General features: G+C 44.1%; 1 protein-coding gene across 2 annotated transcripts in view; it reads left to right on the top strand.

Annotated features, from left to right (window-relative positions):
• RNPC3 (RNA binding region (RNP1, RRM) containing 3) overlaps positions 1 to 25,854 on the top strand; it is a 393,936-nt gene extending 368,082 nt beyond the window's left edge. For both annotated transcript variants that reach the window (XR_011290577.1, XM_069641890.1), the window contains one exon: positions 25,635 to 25,854. The gene's annotated coding sequence lies outside the window, so the exon portion shown is untranslated. The remainder of the gene's footprint in view (positions 1 to 25,634) is intronic.
• The last annotated feature ends 1,058 nt before the right edge of the window (positions 25,855 to 26,912 follow it).

Genomic DNA, 26,912 nt, shown 5'->3' with positions numbered 1-26,912 from the left:
AAAACGCTCCGATGTGGTCAAACGCGTCTGCAGGGGCGCAAGCGCAAATGACGGGAGCAGAATTTATGCGTTGCCATGGGGATCCAAAGGCATCGCATGGGAACACGTACGCCTTAGGTCCCACCCCTGTGCAAGCACAGTAGGTGGGACTGTCGCCATGACCACGCTGTGCTAATTAGTGTAGAACTGGATGTGGTGACGGAAGCAGAATGTATGCGTTGTCATGGGGATCCAAAGGCGTCACGCGGAAGCACGTACGCCTTGGGTCCCACCTCTGTGCCTGCACAGAAGGCGGGACTGTCGCCATGACTACGCTGTCCTTATTGAAGTAGTACTGTTCATCGGCGGTCTGACGCCTGTGTGTGTTGAAAAATCTCGTTGTGCATTGCATGAATGCAGTGAGAGCCAGTACTGGATAGTTAGAGGTACACATCTTGATAGCGCATTACGAGAATGCAGTAAAAACAGGTATTTAGTAGTTAAAGTGATACAAATCTACAAAGCGGGGTGTCTACTACACCCAGGTGTCAAAAAAAGGGTCCTAGAGGAGGAACCGATGTTGGGACAAATTGTCAAAGGTATTACTGCGGGCAGAGGTCGAAACCAAATAGGTCTAGGGGGGTAGCAGGGAGTAAATACTCTACCAACAACATGGGGAAGTAATGGCTTGGATACCTTGTCTAGAAGGATGAGAGGGAGTAAATGATCAGTAGACAAGATAGGAAAGTTGCACAGGCACATGTGGGGGTCAACTCAAAAAAGTGGTTATAGATAAAGTTAGGCCAAAGTCAAATTATGACGGGATAGTGATACTGGATTAGAAGAAGACAACTATGCTAATCCACAAAATGGATATTCATAGGTAGCACATATAGTTTATTTCTTCATCTAGTCCCTGGGGTGTCAGAAAGCTCAGTCGATCTATCCAAAATGTTTCCGGTTGGTCGAGTCTTTTTTGAAGATTCTCATATTTGTTGTATTTGCGGACCACTTCTAAGATTACAAATCTGATCTGTGCCAGATTATGGTGTTTTTCTTGCCAATGCCTGGCCACCGCCGAAGTTACTGTGTGTGATTCCTTATGCATGAACGATGTTCATTCCATCGAATTTTAGCAGTCCGTTGTGTCTGGCAGCGTAGAATAGCCCACAGGGGCATTTGATTCCCTACACAATATTCTGTGTCACACCTGGCATAGTCTTTCAATTTGATCTTAGTTCCAGAGTGTGGGTGGTTAATGCTCGATCCTTTGATGATGTAATTGCAGTTACTTCAGTTAAGGCGCGGAAATGTGCCTATCCGCTCTGTTGTCCTTTTTTTGCGCATTGGTTTCGTGTAAACCAACTTGTCTTTCAGGTTCTGGCTCTGTTGATATGCGAAAGTAGGGAGTTCTTTGAAGAGATGTTCTATTCTCTGATCAAAGGTTATGGTATTCCAATTTTTCTTGAGTATGGATTTTATCCGACTGCTTTGCCTTTAATATTTTGATACAAAGACCAGTGGGGGCAATTGTTCTTTTTTAATTTTGGGTTTCAAGAGTTCTTCTCTGTTTTGTGTGGCTGTGCGAGCAGTAGCTATATCTATTTCTTCTTGAGAATACCCTCTTTCCAAAAATTTGTTCCCCATCTCCTTCAATGATTCTTGGCAGTCCATAGGGTCACTGACTATTCTTTTTACCCTTAGCATTTGGCTATAAGGGAGATTCTTAATCAGGCTGGGTTGGTGAAAACTTTGTAAGAGATTATTGCGATCAGTATTCTTGCGATAGATCGTGGTGCGGTATTCGCAGTTAGTAACTCTTCTCTCCACATCCAAAAAATGTATAATTCGAGTGTTCATGGGTAAACTGGATGCGGGGGTCTGTTATTCAGATAGTCAAAAAAAAGTTAGAAGTTCGGATTCTGTGTTTGTCCAAATGCCAAAAATATCATCTATATATCTAATCCATATCAACAAATTTTTTTGCCATTGGGGATTTGTGAGTACATGTTCCAGTTCCAATTTGTACATACATGCGTTGGCATAAGAAGGTGCCACGGTGGCCCCTATCGATGTGCCTGCCACTTGCAAAAAATGTTTGTATTGGAAGTAGGAGTTATTGCTGATAAATTCTTTCTGTGCCTGTAGCTCACCTTCTTGTAGTAATAACCATTCCACTGCCTCCCTACCCAAGTCATGCGGGATGGAAGTATAAAGACTCTTGACGTCTACGGTGAAACAGATGTGGTTGGGATTAAATGGAATTGTTCTCAGTTGTTGCAAAAAATGAGTACAGTCCTTGATGTATGTGCTTGTTTTTTGGATTAAAGGTTGTAAAAAATAGTCAATATATTTTCCCAACGGTTCCAGAATACTGTTCATCCCTGCAACTATGGGCCTCCCCGGTGGTTTGTGTAGATCCTTGTGGACTTTCGGTAGTGTATAAAAATGCGGTATACGAGGATAAGGGTTAATGAGGAACTTTTTTGTGTTATGTGAGATCCATTCTAATTCCTCAGCTTTTGTCAAAGTCTCCAGGTTTTCTTATTTCTTCTGTAGGATCTGTGTCCAAAGGAGCATATGTGTTTGTATCATTCAGTTGCCGTGCACATTCTTGGTCGTAATCTCGACTGTTCAAGAGAACTATACTGCCTTCTTTATCCGCAGCTCTTATTGTTAATGATTCATCTCCGTATAGGTCTCTGATCAATTTAAATTCATGAGGTTTCATGTTGCTGTACTTCGAATAGCCAAACTTGATTTTCTCCAAATCTCTTGTAACTTGTTTTTGAAATATGTCGATCGATGGTACACTGATGGGTGGTATGAAGTTACTTTTTCCTTTTGAATTCTTTAAGATCCAAAGGGTCCTTATCAGGTCAATTCACCGGTTCTAGTTCACTGAAGAACACCTTCAGCTTCAATTTCCGAATCAGTTTATACAGTTCTATTTTTGAATCAAAGAGAGTACTGTTGTGCGTGGGAACAAAGCTAAGTCCTTTCTCAAGCGTTTGTGTCTCTGTGGGAGTGAGTACCCTGGAAGATAGATTGATTACTAATTTTTCTTTTGCTGTAGTCTTGTGTTCGGTTTTGCTTTTTGTTTTCCTTTTTCCCCTTCTGGTTCTCTTCTTCCTCTGTCTAAAAAAGGTATTCTATCTGCTCTTGGTGGTTCTGTTGTGCCTGTAGCTCCTGAAACGCTTGCACCTGTTTCTTCTTCTTGATTTGTACTATCTCTCTCTCTCTGTCTGTTTCTGAGCTGGATGTTTCACTTGTGTTGTTTGGCTTGGGTTTCCTCAGTGGTGGTCCATATTTATCCATCCAACTGTATACCTCATCTTTTAGATAATCATAAGTGTTGCCTTTGAATTTTCTAATTTTCTTGTTCTCAAGCTCTGTTTTGTATTCCGACAATTTGGTGTTGATATCTTCAAGGATGGCATCCACCTCTTCCCTGTTGTGGCAACTAGTTGGGTTTCTATCTCCCATGGTATGGTATATTTATACAAATTAAGGGTATCCTGGTAAAATCCTATGAAATTCAGTGAAAAAACTTTGTTAAAGGGACATTAAAGTTACTTTGCACTAATAACCTATCATATTATGGTTACAAGTAAAACCAAAAAACCCCAGAAATTTGCCAGTTATGGTAAGCTAAGAACCATAATTCGCTTGTTAATTTGGAAAAGGAAAGCTACATGGAATACTGCGAAGATTCCGTGCACCTCAATTGGTTAGGTATAAGCACAAATTGGCCCTCCAAAAGTAGACTAAAATGTCAATCTAAATTCAACACTCAAGGTGTCCAGAACTACCACATCGAGGCTTTTTTAAATGTAGTCATTGACGACTTGAAAAGTATAAGAAGAAAGATGAGGTTTCAGTCAAAAAGCAATCTGTTCAACAAACAGAAAAAGTTATTGGCGGATTTGGGCAAAATGGCTAAATATATTATCAAACCAGCTGATAAAGGCTGCAACATCTTCGTGATGAATGTTAGTGCGCAGTACTAATGTCCTTTAACATTATCACCACTGGAGTGGTCCCCTGGCGCTCTGGCGGCTCTGAAAAAGGAAGGTAAGGGGGGTTAGTGGGAGGAAGCTGGAAAAGTGCAAGAGAACAGTGATGTGCTGTTGACGGCCTCAGCCTGGTGGGTCCGTTGGCTGGGCCTGGGGTGTTTGCGGCTGGTAGTCATTGTGTGCTGTTGTGCAAGTCTGTGTGTTTTTGTTTTGTTGTTGCCATGTAGTGAAGTTTGTGCAGTTTGTTGTGCTGTAGGTTTGTGGATGTGTCTGGTTTAGAGTTTGAGAGGTGTAAGCGGAGGGGGAAATTGTTAGTGCAATTGGTTAGTTGGCCTCTCTATCCTGAAGTGAGGCGCTGGGTTTTTGTAATCTCCCCAGATGGGGTTCGGGAGCACCCCTGCTCCTCTGTCCTGATCTGGGCCTGTCCAGCTTCAAGGTCCCTTTCATATCTGGCCCCTCCATCACCAGCCTCCATCGCTCCACTACCCGTCTTCCTTTCCCACTCATATGGTCAGTGCACCTGCTAATGTCCACAACTCTGGTAGTGTGGTGATTGCCAGTATCCTAACAATTCCACACCACTATGTTACCTGGTGGCAACTAAGGGGCGAGTGTGGATGTTGAGTGGGATTACGGTGGGGTTGTTGACTCCATCTCCATTGGTGTCGCCTGTGTTCCGCTCTACTCGGCGTCACCCCTACAGGTGCTGTGGGAGCTTCCCCGTCGGTTCTGGGAGTTGTCCGTGTCCACTCCAGTTTAATCATCCCTTTTCCTTTATGTTTCTGTTTTCAGTTTGAGTCTGTGGTGTTGAAGAACCAGGTTTTTAGTGATTTCCAAAATTTTAGGTGATCTTTGGTGTTTCTTATTTCTTTTGGGATATTGTTGCAGGTTTTTGCGGCTAAGTGGTAGAAGGAGGTGCCTCCAAGTTTTTTCTTGAGGGATGGTTTTGGTTACAGGTGGATTTCGTTGCTTGACCTAAGGAGTCTTGTTGGCTTGTTGATTATTTCTTTTGTAGGAATTCTGCTCCTTGTCCATTGATTGCCCTGTGTGTTATGCACATTGTTTTGAAGGTGATGCAATGTCTTACTGGGAGCCAGTGTAGTGTTTTTAGGGCAGGAGTGATGTGTTCTCTTCTTGATAGTTTGAGGAGTAGTATGGCTGCTGTATTTTGGATCCATTGTAGTTTCTTCAGGAGGTATTCTGGTATTCCGAGGTGATAGAGGCTGTTTGCATAGTCGATTTTTGACATGATGAGGGCGACAATAGTGAGTGTTTTGTGCGTGAAGGAGAGGAAAGGTAGGATTCTTCTTGCCGTGTGGAGGAGGAAAAAGCATTTCTTGACTGTTGCATTTATTTGTGGTTCTAAGGTTAGGGTGTTGTCCATCAGGACTCCAAGATTTTTTACTACCTTTGATGGTGCAGTTCCCCTTTTCCATTGGCCAACGGATGGCGGTTTCGGTCTCTTGGTCTTTGGATATGATCATGATTTCTGTCTTTCCCGGGTTGATTTTCAGGTTGTTGGCCTTCATCCAGTTGAAGACTTTTAGACACTCGGTTAGGGTTGGGTGATCGGCTTGGGTTTCTTTGATTTTGTAGATGATTTGAGCATCATCTGCATACTTGTAGCATGTAATCTATTTTTTGAAGATTCTGATAACCAGAGTCTGGTAGATGTTGAAGTAAAGTGGCGATGTTGAAGGATCCTTGTGGCACTCCAGTCGTTAACTCGTGGAGTTGATTTGAAGGGTTTAATCCATACGGTTCTGTTCTGTCTGCAAGGAATTATTTAGTCCAGAGTAGTGCTGTCTGTTATACCTGTCTCTACTAGTCTTTTGGTTAGGGTGTCATGACTAACTGTGTCAAAGGCTGCGGAGAGGTCGAGTACAATAAGGGCTGAGGTTGTGTTTGAGTCAGCAAAGGAAAGTAGTGCTGTTTCCGTTCCTCTTGCGGGTCTGAAACTGACTTGAGCTTGGTTTATCTGGTGGTGTTTTTCTACGTGTTCTTGGGTTAGTTTATATACATACATACAGACAGTTTTGCCGGGTAGGGAATGTTTGAAATCGGCCTGTAGTTGGAGAGGTCTTCTACGTCGCCACTTGTGATTTTCAGAAGTGGTTTGATATATGCTGATTTGAAGGTCTTCGGTACAGTTCCTGTTGCTAGTGATAGGTTCAGGAGGTTTCTGTAGTATTCTGCTAGCGTTCCTTGTGCGAGGATTGATTTGTAGATATCCGGGGGGCAGGGATCCATGGGTGATCCAGCTTTCTTGCAGTGTTTTACCAGCATTGCGAATGCCTCTGCTGATATTTTGGGAACGTTTTTGAGTTTGTGCTGAGGTTCTGTAATAGGTTCGCTTGGTAGTATGTTGTGGTCGATTGGTATGTTTTGTATGGTTTGTCGGATGTCCATTTTTAATTTTTTTAAGTGGTCTGCCAGGTCTTTGCATAGTTTCTCTTAGGGGTTTGGGGTGTTGTTGCAGCCCGCAGGGTTTCTCATCTCTTTAATGATGTTAAACATTTCCTTTTGTGTGTTGTTGGCATTGATGATTCTGTCATCATAATGCCTCCTGTTCGCCTTTTGAATTTCCTTCTTGTATGCACGGATTTGTCTCGAACAGTTTTTTTTGGGTTGTATTCTTTCCTCCATTCCAGTTCCATCTTTTTGTTTTCCTTTTTCATGGTGCTTAATAGTGGGGTGAACCATTTTGCCATTGCTCTTTAATTTTTATTGGGGTGAATGGTTTTTCTGGGTCAATCTTGTCGATTGCATCTGCTGCAATCCATTTGTGTAGTAGCTCCGCTTTCCTGTCTAGGTCAGCTATCTCTAGTTCTGTAGTTTAGGGTTTGGTTAATTCCAGTTGTTCGAATAGGTTGCTTTCTTTGACATGTTTCCAGTTTCTCTATGTGGTGGTTGTGAGTTTAGGAGGTTGAATGCAGACTTGAGTAGGCAGGGTGATCACGAATGGGATGATGAGATGGTCGCTCAACAGTATTTGTATCGGTGGTGATGAGTTTTACCTTGGCAGAAATTGCATCGAGGGTGTGTCCTGCTGAGTGTGTTGCCCCTTTGACTAGTTGTCGTAATTTCATGGTAGCAAGTTGTTCGATCAGTGAGTTTTTGGGAGTTGGAGTGACTGTCTTCAAACCAGATGTCCCCCAGGATGATTAGGTGTTCGTGGTTGATGGCTATGTTGGTGATGGCTTCTATGAAGTTGTCGACGAACGTTCCATCATATGTCAGTGGCCTATACACCAGGATGAATGTGATGTTGGTTTTTGGGCTTGCTTTTAGGTGTATTACCATGGTTTCGCAGTTGAGGATGTTGAGCGGTTCGTCTGTTTTTATTTTCAGGTGTTCTTTGAATGCTATTGCGATGCCTCCTCCTTTTTTGTTTTTCCTGTCTATTTGAAGGCATTTGAAGTTGGTTTCAAGGCAGCTTTGGAGTGTGATTGTTGTAGTTGTCGTCCAGCCATGTTTCTGTGATGAACAGGATGTCAATGCCGTTGTCATCGAGTAGGTTGAAGATCTCTGAGTGTTTTGACATGGATCTTGCGTTTATAAGATTGCAGTGGAGTTTGGAGGTGTTGTTTGGTTTGGACTTTCTTGTTCAGGTTGTCTTCTGATCAGTGTTGGGGTTTCCTTCCTGGTGAATCGCTTGAGGTGTAGGTTTTGAGGTGTCAGCATCTTTGAAGAGTTCTTCTAGGTTCTGTCTTGGGTTTTTGTTTTCATCGGGTTCGTCTTCCATGAGTTGTGGTTGTGGATTGGAAGTTCTTCTTGCTTTGGTGATGTAGGGTGTTATCGCACTGGTCATGTATTTGTGTTTCTTGTGGTGTTCATCCTCCTTCTGCACGCTTGTGTTGGGTAGTTTGATGTTTCCGATTCTAGCGTTGGGTTGGTTTGCACTGGTGACCAGTTGTCTGAGATAAGGAGTTAAGTAGAGGCATTTGTCTCTTCTCACACTGTTGGTTCATTTCTTTGAGTGCGGGGGTGTGTTCTGTAGTTGTGGTTCTTTGTTGCTTTTACGGAGTGTTTGTTCTTTCTTCTCTTTTTCTTTCCCTAGGAATGGGCCGTTTGCGTGGCATTATAAGATAGAGTTGTTTAGACTTTGTTTGCTTATGTCCAGTTGGTTTTGCTTTGATCTGGTTGTCTTGTGGTGTAGTAATGGGTGTGGGGGGCTGTCCGCTTACGCAGTTAGTGCTCTGTCTGTAGGTGGAATTTCCGGCTGAAGTTGCTAACTCGTTCAGTCGCTGTTTTCAGAGGGGTAGGGGAGGTGGTTAGGGGCTATAAAGTTGGGTGTTATCGGTGGCTCTCTTTAGCGCCCGTCTTCCTAAACGCGGTTCACAGCAGTGAGCTAGCAATGTGGGTTTAAGAAGGATATCTACTAGTTGAGGGTGATTTTGAGGGGCACAGCTTGGACTTATGCCTTATGAGGTGTGAGCCCCTAATCGGGGTGTCTCTCCACAGTAATACACTGGTGGGTTCTGTCTCGCTTTAGAGAGAGTTGGTCAGCGGTATTTGAGAGACCTGTGCAGTGGCCTATCAGTGCAATCTAAATATCACACGATGCAGCCCGGAATTAGAACCCCTACCAAATTTGAGGGACCTGTATAGTGGGAGAGGGGCCTATCAATGCAATCTGAACATCACAAAATGCAATATGGACAGAACCCCTATTAAATTTGGTAGATCCGTACAGTGGGAGAGAGGCCTATCAAAGCGATCTGAATATCACACAATGCAGCACGGAAATAGAACCCCTACCAAACCAAAGGAACATGTACAGTGGGAGAGAGGTACACCAATGTATTCTAGACATCACACAATGCAATATGAGGACAGAATCCCTATTAAATTTGAGAGGTCTCTATCGTGGGAGAGGCCTATCAATGCAATCTAGACCTCACACAATGCAATATGTGGACTGGACCCCTATTAAATATGAGACACCAATATAGAGGGAGAGAGGCCTATCAGTGCAATCTAGACTTCACACAATGCACTATTGGGGCAGAACCCCTATAAAATATGAGAGACCTGTATAGTGTGAGAGAGGCCTATCGATGCAGTCTAGACATCACACAATGCAGTATGGGGACAGATCTGCTATTGAATTATGAGAGACCTGTGTAGAGGGAGAGAGGCCTATCAATGCAATCTAGACATCACGCAGTGTAGTATGGGGACAGAACCCCTATTAAATATGAGGCCTGTATAGTGGGAGAGAGGCCTATCAATGCAATCTAGACTTCACACAATGTAGTATGGGAGACGGAACCCCTATTAAATGTGAGAGACCTGTATAGTGGGAGAGAGGCCTAATCACACTGTTTAAAGTTCGTTTGCTAAGTGGCTAGGATTCTGGGGTGGAGTTGTAGCTCTCCCCTAAACCAGGCCACTCATACCTTAGTGGTCCTTGTAGTTGATGGTTGACTGCCGGTCACTGGCTTCACTGGGTTCTCCTACGGACTCCTGCTGACACTTCTGGAGCCGCTTCTGTTGGAGCCGCCCTAGGCCTTGGGGCCCTTAGCCTTAGGGAGGCGGCAATGAGGATGTCTGGGGAGGGGAAGGGGAGTGCGGTACAGGGGCCAGGGTGGGGGGCACAGAGAGGCACAGATATTATATATAGAAGGCCCGGAGGGTCTTCCACTCACTTGCCTTGCACGATGGGGGGGGAGGGGGACATGGAAGGGAGACGAGCTGAGGCTGAGGGACTGCACGGGGCACTAGCGGCTTTGAAATTAGGCAATATAGAGATCCAAAGGGTCTACAAAATAAAACAGCAGTCACCCGGATCAGATGTTAAAAAAAGGTCTCCGGCAGGGATCCAGTGCTGGGCAGCAGCCGGGACGCAGCACTAGGCCCTGGGTGAAAGCACCAATCAGACTGCAGGGGAGGTCTCGGGAGGAGGGACGAGGCAGGGAGTGATGCGGAAGGGAGAGGAAGAGAGAGAGAGAGGGGGTAATCCACGGGCAGGAGCCCAGTAAATTTAGCCAATATCCCCCAGTAATGTGGAGGGTAAGGGCAGGCCTCAGGGGCTTTTACCTGTTCTCCGGCAGGGATCAAGTGACTACATCAAAGAGGCATATAAACAACTTAATTATGCCACTTGCTATGAAAGATTAGCAACCAATCCAATGAAGGAATTGGAAATAAAGGTGTTGGCTTCTCTGATGAAGTGGCAGAATATGGGCATCTTAGAAGAAGATATGTTCACATTTCTATTCACTAAACATTCTATTTCTCCAACGATTTACTTCTTCCCAGAAGTCCATAAAAATCCCACTAAGCCACCAGGGAGACCTATTGTGACCCTCAGTGGTTCCCTTCTTGAAAACATGTCTAAATTTGTAGATGAAGTACTGTGTACCTTTTTATACCCTCATTACCGTCATTTATAAGGGACACTACAGATTTCCTATCAAAAATAGATGATCTTCTGTGGGAATCCACATATGTACTAGCAACCATGGATGTAGTATCCCTCTTTACGTCTATTCAACATGCAGATGGTATACAGACATGTGAATTCTTTCTTAACACTTCTTCTCTGTGATCTGCAACATTCAAAAATGATTCTCGAAATGATGGATCTTTCCTTGCAGAATAATGTCTTCCTCTTTAATAATGAAGTTTTCCACCAAACCCAGGGCACCACCATGGGCTCTACATTCCCGCCATTGTACGCTAAGAAGAAAATGATGTATTCACCAATAACATCATACTGTGGCTTCGATACATAGACTATTTGTCATCTAGAATGGCACCACAACATCATGGTGTGAATTTGTGAAGTTACTGAACATCAATAATTACAATCTAAAATTCACAGAACATCACAGTCTGCATTCCATAGTGTTCCTGGATGGGGATGTACAAGTCAAAATCATTGCACAAAAGTAGTGTGAGAATTACACAGAAAATCAACAGGGGCCAATGTCCCCTTACACACAAAGTGCACATCCTAAAAATCTTCTGTGGAGTATCCCATATGGGGAATTCATTAGAATACGACAGAACTGCAGTGATATTTTGGATTTCGATCGACCCAGTCAAATAACTGCTCAAAGCTTCTTGCAACAACAATGCCCTAGGAGAGTGATTGAAAGATCATACTTAAATGTACGAGGCATGGACAGATCTATGTTATTGACAAAACAGACATCCAACTCAGGATGTGAACAGAAGAAAATACCACCAGACTTATTCTAACATTTGGAAGCCATTTCCAAACCATGAGACAAATTGTCAACAAATATTGGAAAGTGTCAAAGGTTGATAAAGACTTGGGTAGGGCACTGCATGAACGCCCAGATATCACCTTTTGAAACAGTGTCTCAATTAAGGACACATTAGCGACAGTTGTATGGTTCCTGAAAAAATTGGCGAGAGCTCCAATTGGTTGTCGGAAGATGGAGATGGCTTTTTTAAATGTACTAGATGTAAGATCTGTAAATATGCCCAGAATTGCAACACCTATACTTGTCCAATTCAGAGACATTCTGTTCACATCCAGGGAAAAATTACATGCAAATCGAAATTTGTTGTACTAACCTGCCCATGCCTTAAATGGTATGTCGGAAGCACGAAAGCATGAGTGATGTCATCAATTACATTTGTGATGTAATCTTTGATGTCCTGGGTGTTAGTATTAGCAGTGTACGGTGGTGGCACGAGTTATGGTTGCTTAGCTTACCTTAACTAGCGAATTTCAGGGGGTTTTCGGTTTTACTTGGAACCATAATATCCCTTTAACAAAGTTTTTTTTACTCCATTTCATAGGCTTTTAGTAGCGCAACTTGACCATAACGTCCCTTTAACAAAGTTTTTTTCAGTGCATTTCATGGTTTTTACCAGTGCATGCTATTTTCCTACAACTTACTAATATCATACTTACCCAATATAGCAATATTTGTGTCCAATTTACAAAGTTCACCTTAGAACTCTGCCATTTCCCACCTAATTTTTAACACTTTTATACACTTTTTGCAACTCTTTCAACTAGTTTTGCATTTGTAGATGTCTACGAACATCTGACTTCATTGCGGACCTTCTGGACAGTGCCACATGACCATAAGCTGGCGCGCAGCATGATGACGTGTCCGAGAAACCATCTCTTCTGCGGTCTTCACTGCTACGTGTTTTCCGTTGACGCCTGTGCGCTGTAATTTCTGCGTGTTTTCTTCAACGCGTGTGCGTGTTCGGATGAGGCGCGTGTGAGCTCTGATTCATCTGTTAAGGGCGAGAGTGCGAGTTTGAAAAAGAAAGTATCTGCGCATTTTGACTTGTGTGGAATATGTCAAGAGTGGGTGAAGTAGTTGTGCGCATGTGCTTTACTACGTGAACTCTTGTGTGCGTGATCGTGGTCTAAACCACTACGTGCTTCCTTCAACGCATGTGCGCGGTCTTCACAGCTACGTGTTATCTACAGCGTGTGTGTGTAGTCTTGGCAGCTACGTGTTTTCTAAAACGGTAACACCCATTTTTTTGCTTCTTGCATCCCACACCCATCACCTCCCTAAAGAATATTTGATTGACAAGTGCTGTGTTGTGTTTTTTTATATGTTTTTACCGTGATGTTCGCGGACACCAGACGCGAATCCAAGATGGCGGACGTTTCTAAAAATCTGACCCACTTCATGCTTCACCCCAGCCAATTAGAGAACAGGTTGTATGTCTGTGGACATGACGAAAGCTGTTTGGCCAATCGGTGCCCTGTCCGTGGAGCGAACAGGGAAGTGTGTCCACAGAGTGGACATAGATATCACTAATTATTTTGCCTTACGTTTTGGTCGTTTTAAAAGAAACTACTAGACAGATTTACACCAAATTAACAAAAGCACGCTTTTGGGACCAAGCCGCCGCGCCTGCCACAAATTTGGTAAACATCTGTCCAGCGGTTTGGGCTGTAGGTGTCGGCAAAGTTTTTTTTTCCCCCCCCCATTATGTCTATGGGAAAAACAGAAGTTTTGGGACCCGTCCCTGTAACTTTGCTCCCCCCCCCCCCCTTACCAAACCTCAGCAAACTTTGCAAAAGAATTCAGGATGGGCCAAATACTTTTTTTTGTGCAAGGTTTAGTGAGGATTCGTCCAGGGGGGGCGAAGTTATAAGCCGTCCAGAAAGTATTTTTCCTATGGAAACAGCAACTTAACCATAACTACATGTATGCTACCGCCCATATATATATATATATATATATATATCCCTCAAAATACTTCATGTAGTTCAATGAGATGGTAATGTGCAGTAAATGTATAATGACCTTAGTTTGCACTCAGTTAATTAGCCTCAAGTGTCACCCTATAGTATAGATAAATACCCCAATAGTGCTTGTATAACGCCATGTGCTACAGGATTAGCCTGTAGGTGCAGGCTTGAAGACACTAATGATTTCTGTGGAGCCACCGTATGTAAAGTAAAACGTAAGGGACACTGCCATCATATGCTAAATGCAGCATCCCATGCCTCAATAATTCCATTAGAAGCCTTGTATAGTCCCCATATGTAAAATAGGCTTTATAATTAAGCTTTTTGACTGCTTCCTGGTCACTAATAAAAGTCATGTTAATGTAATCCTTCCGACACCAATCAAGCATGCTGCATGCTGGGTTAACTGATAGCATACACTGAGGTTATCAGATAATGTTGAGTTGAACCAAAAATTAACTTAATGCCATGATTGATGGAAAATAGAATTCACTGTTCCATGTTCTTATGTTATTACTCTAAGTGTGGCAGTGCATAACTTTTGGAGCAGCTTCAATGCTTGGACTCTTAATGTCTTGGTTTTCTGGCAGACCTCTTGAAGATGCACACTAGAGGGGCCCTGGTGTCCGTATTCTGCTCTTTGATGCAAAGTAATTGAATCATGGAGAAAGGTCTATTACAGTGGCAGCCATTTTGTAGAAGCGAGTTGAGCTGTTTGATGGGTAGAGAGTAGTTGCAAGTTGCTTTTATGTGCTTGAATTGTATCACATCCTACTTTTCTGTTCCGATGCAATAATTACTGCCCAAGACAAGGTGAAATCCCTAAGTGTTGTCCCAGACACTATCCTTTAAATGCCAGCTCATGCCAACTCAATCGTTTACGCTAATTATCTCATGATCTGTCCCTTTTTATCCAAGGCTAATTCTGCTGCCATTCCCAAAACCATAATCTAAGTTAAAATAGATTCTGGTCATCATTTTTTTGGGGAAGAAGGGCATAATTTCCGAGACTTTGAATACAGCTGAAAGGATTGTGACTAGTACTCCTAAGCAAGCCCACATTACTGGTCTTGAGACGACTGCACTGGTTGCCTGTGAAAGTCAGAATAGTGTTCAATTAATTTTCGCTTGTAGACCAGCATTATTTGGCCCATCCAGTTAACAGAAATAAATGCCATCAGCCTACAACGCAGCTACGTTCTTCCAAGAAACGATTAATATAGTTCCATGCTATAAGAAAAAAGCTTTGAGGTGCTTTTTTCAAGCTCAAGCTTCTGCCTTGTGGAACTCTTCTGACGGAGATGCATACAATTGAATGTTATGTCCTTAAGAAAATGACTCGGAATCCTTGCATTAAAGCATTTCTGTTTTTTGTCCTTTGTAAAAACACAGTGAAACCGGTTGTTGGTCATTTTGTGCTTTATAAATCCAAATAGAATAGACTAGAATAATTCAGTGTTGCTTGGTACATTGGCGTTTCCATGGTTTTTTGTTGTTGTTGTGATTATTATTATAATTGCTAATGTCCATGGCAGCCACTGTTTGCTGTTCTTGATGCAGCATGTATGCCTTTATAACAAGCATTGACAAAGCTAATAGGTCTGACTTTGCAAATATGGAGGGTAACATTTGTTTTGTAGAATCCTCATAAGACAAATCTATTATTTTCCTCTACATTTACAATGCAACCCCTTTTGGGCTTTTGCAATGCTTGTTCTTTTATCAGAGAAATCCCTCTATCTTGCTCTGGCTCCCCTGCCTTCCTCTTCGTAGCCCCCATTGCCCTATGCCTTCCCCGATCACACTTGAACCCAGTCTCCAGGTTTTTCTTGAGTACAGTGTTGTAGTTGCTCTCTGATTTTGAGGTGACTAATTGTTTCCAAGCATTGACGATCCACCAATGAACCTCTGAAATACTCTTTTAAAGCAAAACCATATTATAGAGGGTTTCTGTATGTATGCGCTTGTATATATATTTGTGATGCTTCTGAATCTGCGTGGATTCACATGCTGCGCATATAGTCAAACGTCTAGTGGTAATCGTGGAGTATTGCATCTTTCTTTCAAAGATCTTAAAGGGCGTTATCCCTGATGTGGCATGTAGTAAATCCAAAATCCTTCATGTGTCGGTCCCACCAGATTGTTTTTCTCTGCCTATCTAGTCTGTTGCTCAGTGCGGAGCTCCTTATAGAGTTTATATTGCTTTGTATTTGCTCAGCCGTTCTCGCTAAGTTTTTTTTTTTTGTTAAACAATTTTATTCAATAAAACAAAACAAATATCAACCAACACGCAGTGCAAAAAGCAATACAATTTCACATTGTTCATTACAAAATATTGGTCACTGCTCCTCTTATCCCACCCACCCCTACGAGCCTATTGTTCCACTCAGTCTGTATCTGCACCGTGTGGTGGAGTCTCATTTCCAGTGGATTCCGTCAGATTTTGTATTGTTCCAAACAGTTTTGCTACCAGCGATTTCCATGCCGTCAGGGTTCCCACCTCTTCTTTTCCCCCTATATTACTTGCTTTCTGTCATACCATGGTTTCCGCCTCCGCCCACTTCTGCAACTCTTTCCACCACATCTCCACCCGTGGCCTATGCCAAGCCTTCCATCCCATGGCAATATTCCTTTTTGCAAGCACATATGCTAAATCCTTCAAGTTATTGACATGCTTAAGTTTTTGCGATCTGGGGTAGCCCCCAGTAAGCAAGCCCAGGCTGAGTCTACGACAATAGTGACCCCCTTTGCTGCTAGTTTCCCCGCTACTTCACTCCAGAAGCGCTCAATCACTGGGCAGGACCAGAACATATGTACCATATCAGCCTGTTGCCGTTTTCGCTAAGTTTCCTTAACATCCTCTCAATAACTGATCCTGCCTATCCGACGACTCAGACTGATTTCTTCTCAGCTTTGTCCCTCCGGCCCGGCCTCTCAATAGGGACAGTGTGGTCCTATTTTGCTGACTTTCTCCTGAGAATGCCTCTTCTTTGCCACTCCTCTTCCTTTTCCTTCAGTCTGGCTGCAGTTTCTCTGTTATTGGACGAAACACCCTTTAAACTTTGCCAGTCTTGCAGCGGCAAATTCCCCTGGAAGGATACTCCTAAAGACCGCAATCAGTGCCTCCCTCAAGACTGACAACATTGTTGCAAGGCCTGTAAACTTTGTCAGCCCCGTAATCCTAAAAGACAGGGCCACCAAGCGGTAGGCAGCCTATGCCATGCAGGTAGAGGGTCACTCCCCCTGCCGACACAATCGCCTCAGACGAGAAGTCTGTCAGCAGCCATGGCTCCCGATTCAGAAGCCATAGACTTAACAGTGGAGTCTACAGATTCCAGCATGTCCATCCCCGGTTCTGATAAGCATGCCACCGGCAGTGCGATGGGGAGACCACACCCTGGTGACAAGGACACACACCATACCACTACACATAAACGCACAACCCAGAAGATAGACTTGATGGATTAATTGAGAAGGCCATCGACGCCCACAGGCCTGTCGAAAAATTCAACAGGGCCTTTCTGGCCCTCGGCAACAGAGCCATCCTGCCTTCGCTGCCTAAGAAAGGCATTAAGATGTCGTCTTTGGCGGGCTCTTACCATAAATAATTGGTCATCAGTGCAGTAGCGTTGAAAGACATGCCCAAACGGGTCCACCCATCCAAAGCTCTGGGAGAAGCTTTCTAAGGCCTACTCCCATGGATCTGACTCTAAAAATTACTCCCTTTTACTCCCCAACCTATCCCCCTGATTCTCAAGCACTGCAGCAGGATCCTGTTCCAGCTCCTCCACCCCATCCCTCTCCGATGAGTCCTCTTCCTCTGGGTGGACTAGGGAGAAATGTGAGGTATGGAAAAGATGTCTGTTTATCACCTTTTCCGACCAGTTTGATGATATTCTTAAGAGGCATAGACCTGTGGATAGTGGGTGGAAGCTGTACGTGGTGTGGTACAAATCAACATGACTTGTCCTACACTTCAAAAGCCCCCAAGGATCCTCTCCAGGTGCACAGTTTGCATCCCACGTCCACTCGTACATCCTGTGGATTTGTTCCATGACAATCAGGATTACCTTTTACTATGTCTCTGATCTGGATCAGACCTCACAGGAGTGTTAGGGAGGATTCTCTGTTTAGGCTGAATTTCCTAACCTAGTGAGTCCGCCAGCAGCTTTGCTGGATTTTTGGGGTTTATTTTTTTCTCCTGCCAAGAGTGAGACTCTTTTAGCCTCACTCTTGGACATGATTTGAGTGTGTTTATTTGACTCTAGATGTGTTTAATGGGCTATGGGGTCTTTTAATCCATAGGGCTTCATGTGTTTTTGTGATGTGTGTTACACAGCACCCTCAGTGCAGTAACACAGGGGTGTCATAGTGACCCCCCAGTATACCCTGAGACTGACTGTCTCCCAGGGCATGTAAAGTCACCATTGACTTTACTAGTCTTGAATTCTGAACAGAACCAGTACAAACCATCATATTGTGGATGTACTGGCCGGGGCAATTCGATTGCCCCGGGGTCTGTTAGTCGAGGGGGCAAGTCTCCGTCCCCCCTGATCGAGTTTTGGCTGGTGGCAGTGGATACTACTTTTTGTATCCAACCGCAAATATTTCTCTATGGGATTTTCCCATTGTTCGAGGCTACTATCTTTATTTATTTAATTCCGATAGCCTCGAACATACCGCCGGTTTATTTATTTATTATTAATTCTCCGGTTGGTATTTTTTGCCAAAACTCGGTTCTAAAATGGCATTTGTGTTCTCTTCTGTGACTCCAACCCAAGTCGAGCCCTTTGTTCCACCTTTTGGCGGGCTTCTCCACAGAAGCCCTCCAAAGTGGTGCCACTCTGTCTGGGGTACTTAGGAGGGGTGGAGGGGGATTTAGGCACCCTGGACTGAGTTGCCTAGGCAACTCAAGTCGCACTCCGTCCTGATTGGCCCAAGTGGTGAGCCGGCCGGCTCACCACTTAGCATGTTTGAGTGACAGCTAGGCTGAGTGAATGGGGGTTTTCTGCATAAAAGCAGCGCTTTTGGGACTGGAACTTCAGAAGTCGCCACAGGACCTGAGAATCCGACGAGGGAGAAGCTGAGCCGACCTGCTACGACGACACCACCGGTGGAGCCCTGCGGAACCGTCTCACCACTTTTCCCAATGACGGAGGAGATCTCCCGCCGGAGAGTCTTCTTCCTTTGACTGGTGGGGATAACCAGTTTCACCGTCTTTTCGCCTTCCCGACGCATCTTGTGGCCGCCTTGCCTGTGCGTAGCACCCCGGCAACCGGAATACCACGTTTTACCACAACCACGAAATAAAGGGCAATACCTTTAACCGGAAAACTCTGCGGCTGGTTTCTTCCCTGGCAGTGCAACGACCTTCATCTTTCCTCCAAGTCGAGATCTTCTCTTCCTCTGGACGACGCCGAGACTTGCACCCGCTGCCAGGAACAACTGCCACCGCTGGAGGATCCTTCCCACTTAAGGTACCGTGTTCCGCCTGGCTTCCCTTGCCACCGACTGTACGGGGTAGATTTAGCCCCCGGCTTTTGAACCTGGGTTAGCCTGCGACACCCTGGCTAAACTTTTCTGAGCCTCTCTAAACTCTTTTCGAACTCTCTGCAAGACTTTCAAAGCCTAGTGTAACTGTGTGATCTTGGGCGCATTTGTGCTCTGCTCTAAGAGTGGACCAGCCTATGAACTTTGGCTCACAAGTGACTCTTGCTCTTCTGCCTTGCTAAAAGTGTTCCTAAATCTTAGAGTGGTGTATCTTCACATATTCTGCCTTTTTCCCTCCTTTTTTCATGAACCTATTGGAGTGCCATCTATAGTTAAGCGCTCACCTCTGTCTGGAAAGAAGTGGTGTTAACTAAGTCTTGTCTGATAAGGAACAAGGGTTGTATATATCATAATAGTAACTGTGTTTAGAGTGTTTTACAAATAAGAGTGCTGGAGTGTTTCAATCAGTGTGTTTTTAAATACATAATTATATACTTTGATACCAAAGCTCTGGTCAGTGTTTGCTTGTGCTATTGTATCTGAGTGCCTATTGTGTATACTTTGCATACTGCCTAACTCTTCTTGAGGGAAGTCTGACTGCTCAGCCACAGCTACCAGGTAAATCTGGGTGGTACAGACGGCTACCAAGTGGGTTTACTGCTAACACCTGTAGTCCTAAATCTTTTGCAGTGTTCCCAAAAGGAAATGCAAAGGTTTCTGCCTAACAAGGACCCAGTCTCTCAAGACCCAGACTGGGTCCCCACTGATGACCAGGGCACTTGGCACTCTACCACGAGACATGATCCTGACCAGACAAGTTTTTCTTGGACTCCCCTCCCGTAGTTCAACCCTAGGCCTATTCGCCCATTGACAACCAGATGTTATTGAACAACCTCCTCAAGAAGGCTGCTGACCACTTCAAAATCATCACCCAGGAGACAGCACCCAATACAGATTTCATTGAGCATATCCTTCAGGAAAAGGTCTGTCAGGCAATTCCCCTTCTAAATTCAGTAAAGAAAAGCCTGGATCCCTCCCGACTCCCTCCTTGCTTACACTCTCGGTCACTCGGGCTGTCAACCTATCTCTATCTCTCTCCAGACAAGTCAATGCCATCAGCAGCATACATGGCCAAACTGATCACAGCTAGCAGACACTTTCTAACGACAGACAACTGTGTCCCATTAGCCAGAGCACTCATCCTTTTGAGAATTGACTACTGCAAATAACGCAATCAGTGCCACCCTCAAAATCCCCAAAAAAGACCATATCGCCACAGCCAGGCAAAACCTCCACTGGCTCCCAGTATGGGACCGTATTACATTCAAAGTTCTGTCCTTAACGCACAAATATTTGTCCAACAATGCCCCAGCATACCTTGCAAACCAAATTTCCAAAGCACAGACAATCCGACCCACCCGTTCTGCGTATTCACACTTGCTCATTATCCCAATATTCAAACTGCAAAAGGCTGGAGGCAACAGCTTCCCAGTAATTTCTGCCAAACGGTGGAATGCTATGCCACGAGCACTAAGAGCAAACTTGCTGCTCTGGTCGTTCTGAATGTACCTGAAAACCTGGCTGTTCGCGGAAGGAGGTTGCATCTAACCTGTATTTAATGTATTAATCAATGCACATGCTGTATTACAAACTAACATTGATGCAAGTCCTGTGGCATGACTGTAACACAACAACCACAGTATACCAACTTGTAACCATATCCTTAAGCAAAGCGCCCAGAGGCCTTAAGTCCTTGTGGTGGTCGAGGTGCCAAGTCAGCTCATGCAGCAGCCTCTGTTCTGTCGGCCGCTTCAAAACCACTCTGAGGGCTTGAATAATTCATCACCAGTGGGGGTGGAGGGGGCAGGCTGTCTCAGCATTTGTAAGAATGGCGAGACATTACTTCCGATGCATGGGCTCTGAAAACAATAACCCAGGGTTACTGCCTTCCATTTTTGAAGAATCCCTGGGACAGTTCACTGGGGAAACACTCTTTGAAGGTTCCAGATCTGCTTCTTGTGCAGGAAATGTTAACCCTGCTAGATAAAGGCGCTATAGAACCAGTGCCGGAGGCAGAGAGGAACAAGGTTTGGTATTCCCCATATTTTTTGATTCCCAAAAAGGATGGAGGACTGAGACCCATCTTGGACTTGAGATACGTGAACAAATTCCTCAGGAAGGACAAGTTCAAGATGGTCACTCCTTCTTAGATCCTTCAGGCCCTCCAACTCCAGGATTGGTTGGTGTCATTGGGCCTTCAGGATTCTTATTTTCATGTGCCAATTTATCTCAAGCACAGAAAATACCTGAGGTTCACGGTTGGCGGCTCGCACTTTCAGTTTCGAGTCCTACCGTTTGGTTTGACCTCTGCTCTGCGGGTTTTCAACAAACTGATGGCGGTAGTGGCAGCGAGTCTCAGGAGGAGTCTGGGATCATCTCAATGTTACCTGCCACTTTCTTCACAGACTGGGCTTCTCCCTCAATTACAATAAGTCCCACATGACCCCTTCTCAGAGGCTTCAATACATTGGAGCTGTACTTGACACATCCTTGGGGAATTGCTCGCCAACCGAGGTGAGGGATCGAGACATTCTTCAGATGTTAGCAAAATTTCAGAGTGCCCTGTGTCTTCCGGCCTTCGACTTCTTAAGGTTGCTCGGCCTCATGGAACCTGCATTTTTCTGGTGCCAGAGGCACGCCTGAGGATGAGCTCCTTTCAATGGGCTCTGAGAACTCAATGGTCCCAATTCTCAGGAAAGATGTCGGACTGTCTTCAGATTCCAACTAGAGTCTCTCAGGATCTTCTGTGATGGGCCTGTGAGGAAAATATTCTGAAGGGAGAGCCATTTTGGCAACAATGGCTGGGTATAACGGTAGTGGCGGACGCCTCATCCAGGGTGTGGGGAGCTCATGCCAAAAATCTGTCCAAAGCGGTTGTTGGTCTCCATCGGAGTCCAAACTACATTCAATCTTTTGGAACTGAGAGCAATCAGACTAGCGCTGAAGGCTTTTCTGCCATCAGTCAGAGGAATAAATATCCTGAAAATGACGGACCACACATTGGCCATGCACTACCTCAAAAAGAGAGGTGGTGTCTGGTCACTACCTCTGTGCAAAGAGGCAATGTAACTCTGGTAGTGGGCTATTCTAGAAGGAAGCTACCTCTCAGCGGTTCACCTGGCCAGAGAGGAGAACATAGTGGCGGATGCTCTGAGCAGGCAGAGCAGTCTTCCCACGAGTGGGAGCTAGCTCAGGAAGTCCTTCAAGAGATCTTTACCCTTTGGGGAACCCCTCAAATGGATCTGTTCGCGGCCGGTGTCAACCTGGAAGTGCGAGCAGTACTGGCCAAGGGAATTTCCTCCAAGAGGTGCTCTAGGAGATGCGTTTGTTGTGGATTCAGCCCCTGTCATTCCTTATGTACTCAGGAGGTTGCAAAGGAAACACATGATTCTAATTTCCCCGGATTGGCCCAGGAGGATGTGGTACCCGGACCTTCTGGAAATGTAACTCTGTTCTCTGATGCATCTTCCACAAAGAGAGAACCTTCTCTCGCAGGAGGAGGGCTGGGTTCTCCATCCATAGGTCAGGAATTTCAACCTTCACGCTTGGTTTCTGAAAGGTTAAGATATAAGTATTGGGACCTCCCGGATGACGTTATGGAGGTGTTGCTTTCGGCCAGAAAGCCAGCAACAAAATCTCTGTGCCATTGGAAGAAGTTTTGCTACTGGTGCAGAGTAAAGAATGTTGATCCTTTTCAGTGTGATACTCCAGATGTTTTGTCCTTTTTGCTTTCATTAGCACATAGGTTGGCATCATTAAGGGCTACTTGGCAGCGCTGTCAATCTTTAAGTGCTTCCCAGAAGAATGTTCTTATTTCAAGATCCCACTGGTGGATTAATTTCTAAAAGGGCTCACTAATGTGTTCCCTCCATCTCCTTTTCAGGTTCCGGTTTGGGTCCTCAACTTGGTCTTAAAATGTGTAATGTGTGCCCCATTTGCACCTTTGCACACATGTCCATTAAGGTTTTTAACCTTTAAGATAATCCTATTGGTTGCTATTACATCTGCAAGTAGAGTGAGCGAATTGCAGGCACTTTCTTTCAAGCCTCCTTTTACTATATTCCACAAGGACAGAGTTGTGTTAAGGGTGAAACCATCCTTTTTACCTAAGGTAGTCTCTGACTTCCATTTACGTCAGAAGATTGTGCTACCAGCATTTTACCTTCCTCCTCATCCTAATAAGGAAGAGGAACGACTCCATAGGCTGGACCCTAGGAGAGTATTAAGCTTTTACATAGCGAGAATGGCTAAATTGAGAGTGGACGACCAGCTGTTTGTAGGGTATACAGGCTGCACATTGGGGCTGGTTGTTACTAAACGGTCATAGTCTCAATTGATCATTCTAGCCATCTGCTACCGACTGGCAGGCAAAGACCCTCCTGAGGGTTTATGTGCTCATTCCACCAGGGGCGTGGCTACATGGACAGCCCTTCAAAGGGGTGGCCCTATAAAGAACATTTGCGATGCTGCTACGTGGTCATCTTTACATACGCTTACAAAGCATTATTCGCTGGATGCTTCTCATGATCAGGATGTTGCTTTTGGTAAGGCGGTACTACATTCCGTCCTCTTAAAAATACACATTGTTAAATATGAACATTCTACTCCCTTCACCACTTACAGATACTGCTTTGGTATTCTGTCAAAGATGAGGAATACGTTGGAGGACAGTCCATTCGAAGAACAAGTTACTTACCAACTGATAACGTTCCTTCGATTGGATGTTTCTCCAACGTATTCCTCATCACCCTCCCAACCTACCCCTCTGTAGAATTTCCCATGCTATTACAGCTTTCGTTCCAACAAGGCAGAGTACTGTCAATGCAGTCATTATGGGCATCTGTGCTTCACCAGCAAAGGGGGGGGGGAAAACAGAACTGAGGCCAAAGGGCGCTGTACGTGCTACATATATCATCTGATGAAGTCGCCCTTGACGGAGGCCTTCGAGGGACATGGGACCGACGTAGAGCGCCCTCTGCCGAAAAAGTTTTCCAAAGCAACCGAAGCTGGACAACATGTAAAAGATGAGGAATACGTTGGAGGAACTTCCAGTCGAAAGAACGCTACCAGTTGGTAAGAAACTAGTTCTTCTCAACAAGCATAGTTCCCTCCAACATAAAATCGGCCTGGGTCACTCCACTATTAAAAAAAAAAAACCTCCCTTGACCCCTCAAGTCCTGCTAACTACCGCCCCATTACCACTGTCCCATTCTTACAAAACATTCTGGGCTTCCTAGTTTGTACCCAAGTACAGCAGTTCTTGGAGACCAACCATCTTCTTGGCAAAAGGCAATCTGGATTGTACATAGTACAGAAACGACCCTATTGGATTTAAAGATACAACTGGACTCCATCCATGACTCCCGCAAACTAGCCATCCTCCTCCTGCTCGATCTCTCTGTGGCTTTCGACCTTGTTGAACAAATCTTGTGAGAACCCCCAAGCCAGCACTTCAGATCTCCGCAGAAGCCATCCTACGGATCAAATCCTTGCTTAGCGATCAAACCACGCGTGTGTTGATGGGGGAATCAGCAGCGGATGCCATCCCTGCTCCGTTTGGCGGGCCACAATGTTCTTTTCTCTTGCCCACTCTCTACAACACCTACACAAAACCCATTATTGATTTCGTCGATGCTAGAGTGATCATTTATACCAACTTCGCTGATGGGCAAATTCTTATCCCTCACAGATGTTCATCATGCCGGCTTAGTTGAAATTAATGCAGTTTACAGCACAATTCAGAATTGGATGGCCGCGCATAGTTTGTGCCTCAACGACAAAAAAACGTAGCTCCTCATCAACTGCCCACACTGTCTGAGGCACGAGGATGCTACCTTTTCTTCTTTCTGTATTGACGGCACTTCCGTCCCTTTGCTGAAACAAATAAAAAACATTGGGAGTAGATCTGTAAGCGGACCTATCCATATTTAGACACATCCATGGCCTACACAGACCTTCTCTCCCAGAGTAGACCGTTCCTCTCCCCAAGCAACTGTCTCACACTCGCAAGAGCACTGATCCTCTTGAAACCTGATTACTGTAACATAATGCTTATGGGTAACTCAACAGCCAATTTCTCCAAACTCCAACTGCTCCAAAATAAAGCTCTACGTTCTGCCCTTGGTCTCAAACGTTCTGACCACATCTCAGCCTCCAGACACGATATTCACTGGCTCCCTATCAAAGAGAGAATTTAATTCAAAACACTTTGCATTGCCCACCACTGCGTATACAATGAGGCCCACTTGTACTGAAACAACTCCATCAGCCAAACTCGCCATGTGTAGACATTGGGTCTAGCTCCAGCATCCATCTCGCTGCACGCACCCCGGTACAAGTCCAAGAGAGTCAACTTCTGTGTCACGGCTCCGACACTCTGGAACTCATTGACCCTGACCATCAGAAACAATAACGCCCCACTTTCAAAAAACTAGTCAAGACCCGATTGTTTGATAAATATGATTAACTGCTGCGTGCGGCCACCGGCCTGGGCTATTATGTATTCTGCTATCCTAACCCATGTACTGTACCAATCCTTCGGTTCTGGGTGTTTCGAAAATGTTTAAAAAAAATTAAAAACAAATAAATACATTTGTCATCAATCAAGACTATTTGTGTTCTATATAAAAACTACATTGATCTGTCAAGGAATTTGTTGCTCGCAGCCTCTATTTGTCCTTGTGTGGCCGTTTCTTTTGTGATTACACTGCTTGTTCGTCGATTTTGTGGTGGTATTAATAAAGGGTTGCATTGTAGGTGTTAGGAAGGAAATGTGTTTTGAAAACAATACATAATTATTTTTCTTCTCACTGTTTGATCCCCAATTGACTGGCTTGTTTTGCTTTAAAATCTTATTAATATTTTTGTTCTTGACCTTTATTCAGGAAAGGAACATCTTCGGGCTTCAAGCAACATATGCCTTTATTTTTAATGTTGCAGGCAACTTGATACAAGCGGTCTTCGAGTTATGGAAAGGAGGAATTGGATTGTACAGTCAATTGCACCGTGTGTAAAAGCAAATCCAAAATGTTTTATTCTGTAAATATTTGTTTTTTTTTATTCAAGCTAATACAAAACTGTATTAAAGGCACTGTGAACATGGAATTTCAAGTGGTCTGCTTTTCTCTTTTTGATCACTCGAGTTTAATGATTTTTTTAAGGAAATGTAAGGTAACCTTCGCAGTTACAGAGATATCCGATCACATGGCAAAAATACATTTGGAAACAATCTGTGATATTATAAAATTGTGTTTTCTTGGTTTGCCTCTATTTTTAATACAATTGTTATTTTATATATAAAATATCTTCAGAGTGATTATACATTTTATAAAGATGACTTTCTTGTTTAAACCAGCTTTTAAATTGTATCTTAAGTCTTTGTATGATAGGAAATCTGGATTAAGTGCACAGTGTTTAGTCAGGGCCTTTGTTCATTTAAAAATGAGTTATTTTCGTTATTGTCAAAACATGGTGGCTGCAGTAGCTACAACGTCATTTGATTTTCGGAAGTAAATTCACCTTTCATTTGGCTCCTGCTCACCAGTAAGGTATGGCTGTTATGAGCTGAGGAGTAGAACATGAAGGTCCCTCCTATAATCTAAGATCACTTTCTCCTTAAGTTAAGCTGCATTTCCTCCGCATGTATGTTTGCAGACCATCAGAATATCAAATATGTGGGTATACTAGGAAGAATCTTCCATCCCTATGGTTTTGTACTTAAATGTAGGCGTGCAGTTCTTAAGCTCTCCTTTACTCAACTAATGATTGCTATGAGAGAGTAATTAATGCCAACTTTAGGATGAAAGTGGGGTCGAAGAGTTTTAGGATATTTTCTCCCCTGTTTTAGGGCATCACTGATATTGACCCACAACCAGGCAACAGGGTTTCCGCAAGGCAAGACAACAAGACAATAAAAACACTCCTCTAAGTAAAAAGACTTGGTGCACCTCTTTGCAAGGAAAACAAGATTTATTTTGTAAACAAAAAAGAAAAAAGGTGACGGAAGGTCCTCTAGAACAAAACTGGCATGAAGCGCTCTATTAATACAAAGCAGGTACAAGGTTTTAAAGAAAGAAATAGTCACTGTTGACATAAATATACAGTGTTAATCCCCACCCTGATTGGCTAACACCTATATACATACTCCCATTAACATGAGCTCA

Source organism: Ambystoma mexicanum, chromosome 1q (genome assembly GCF_040938575.1).
Source record: "Ambystoma mexicanum isolate Mex_15411 chromosome 1q, UKY_AmexF1_1, whole genome shotgun sequence".
Lineage (NCBI taxonomy): Eukaryota > Metazoa > Chordata > Amphibia > Caudata > Ambystomatidae > Ambystoma > Ambystoma mexicanum.
This window is presented reverse-complemented; position numbering and strand designations above follow the sequence as displayed.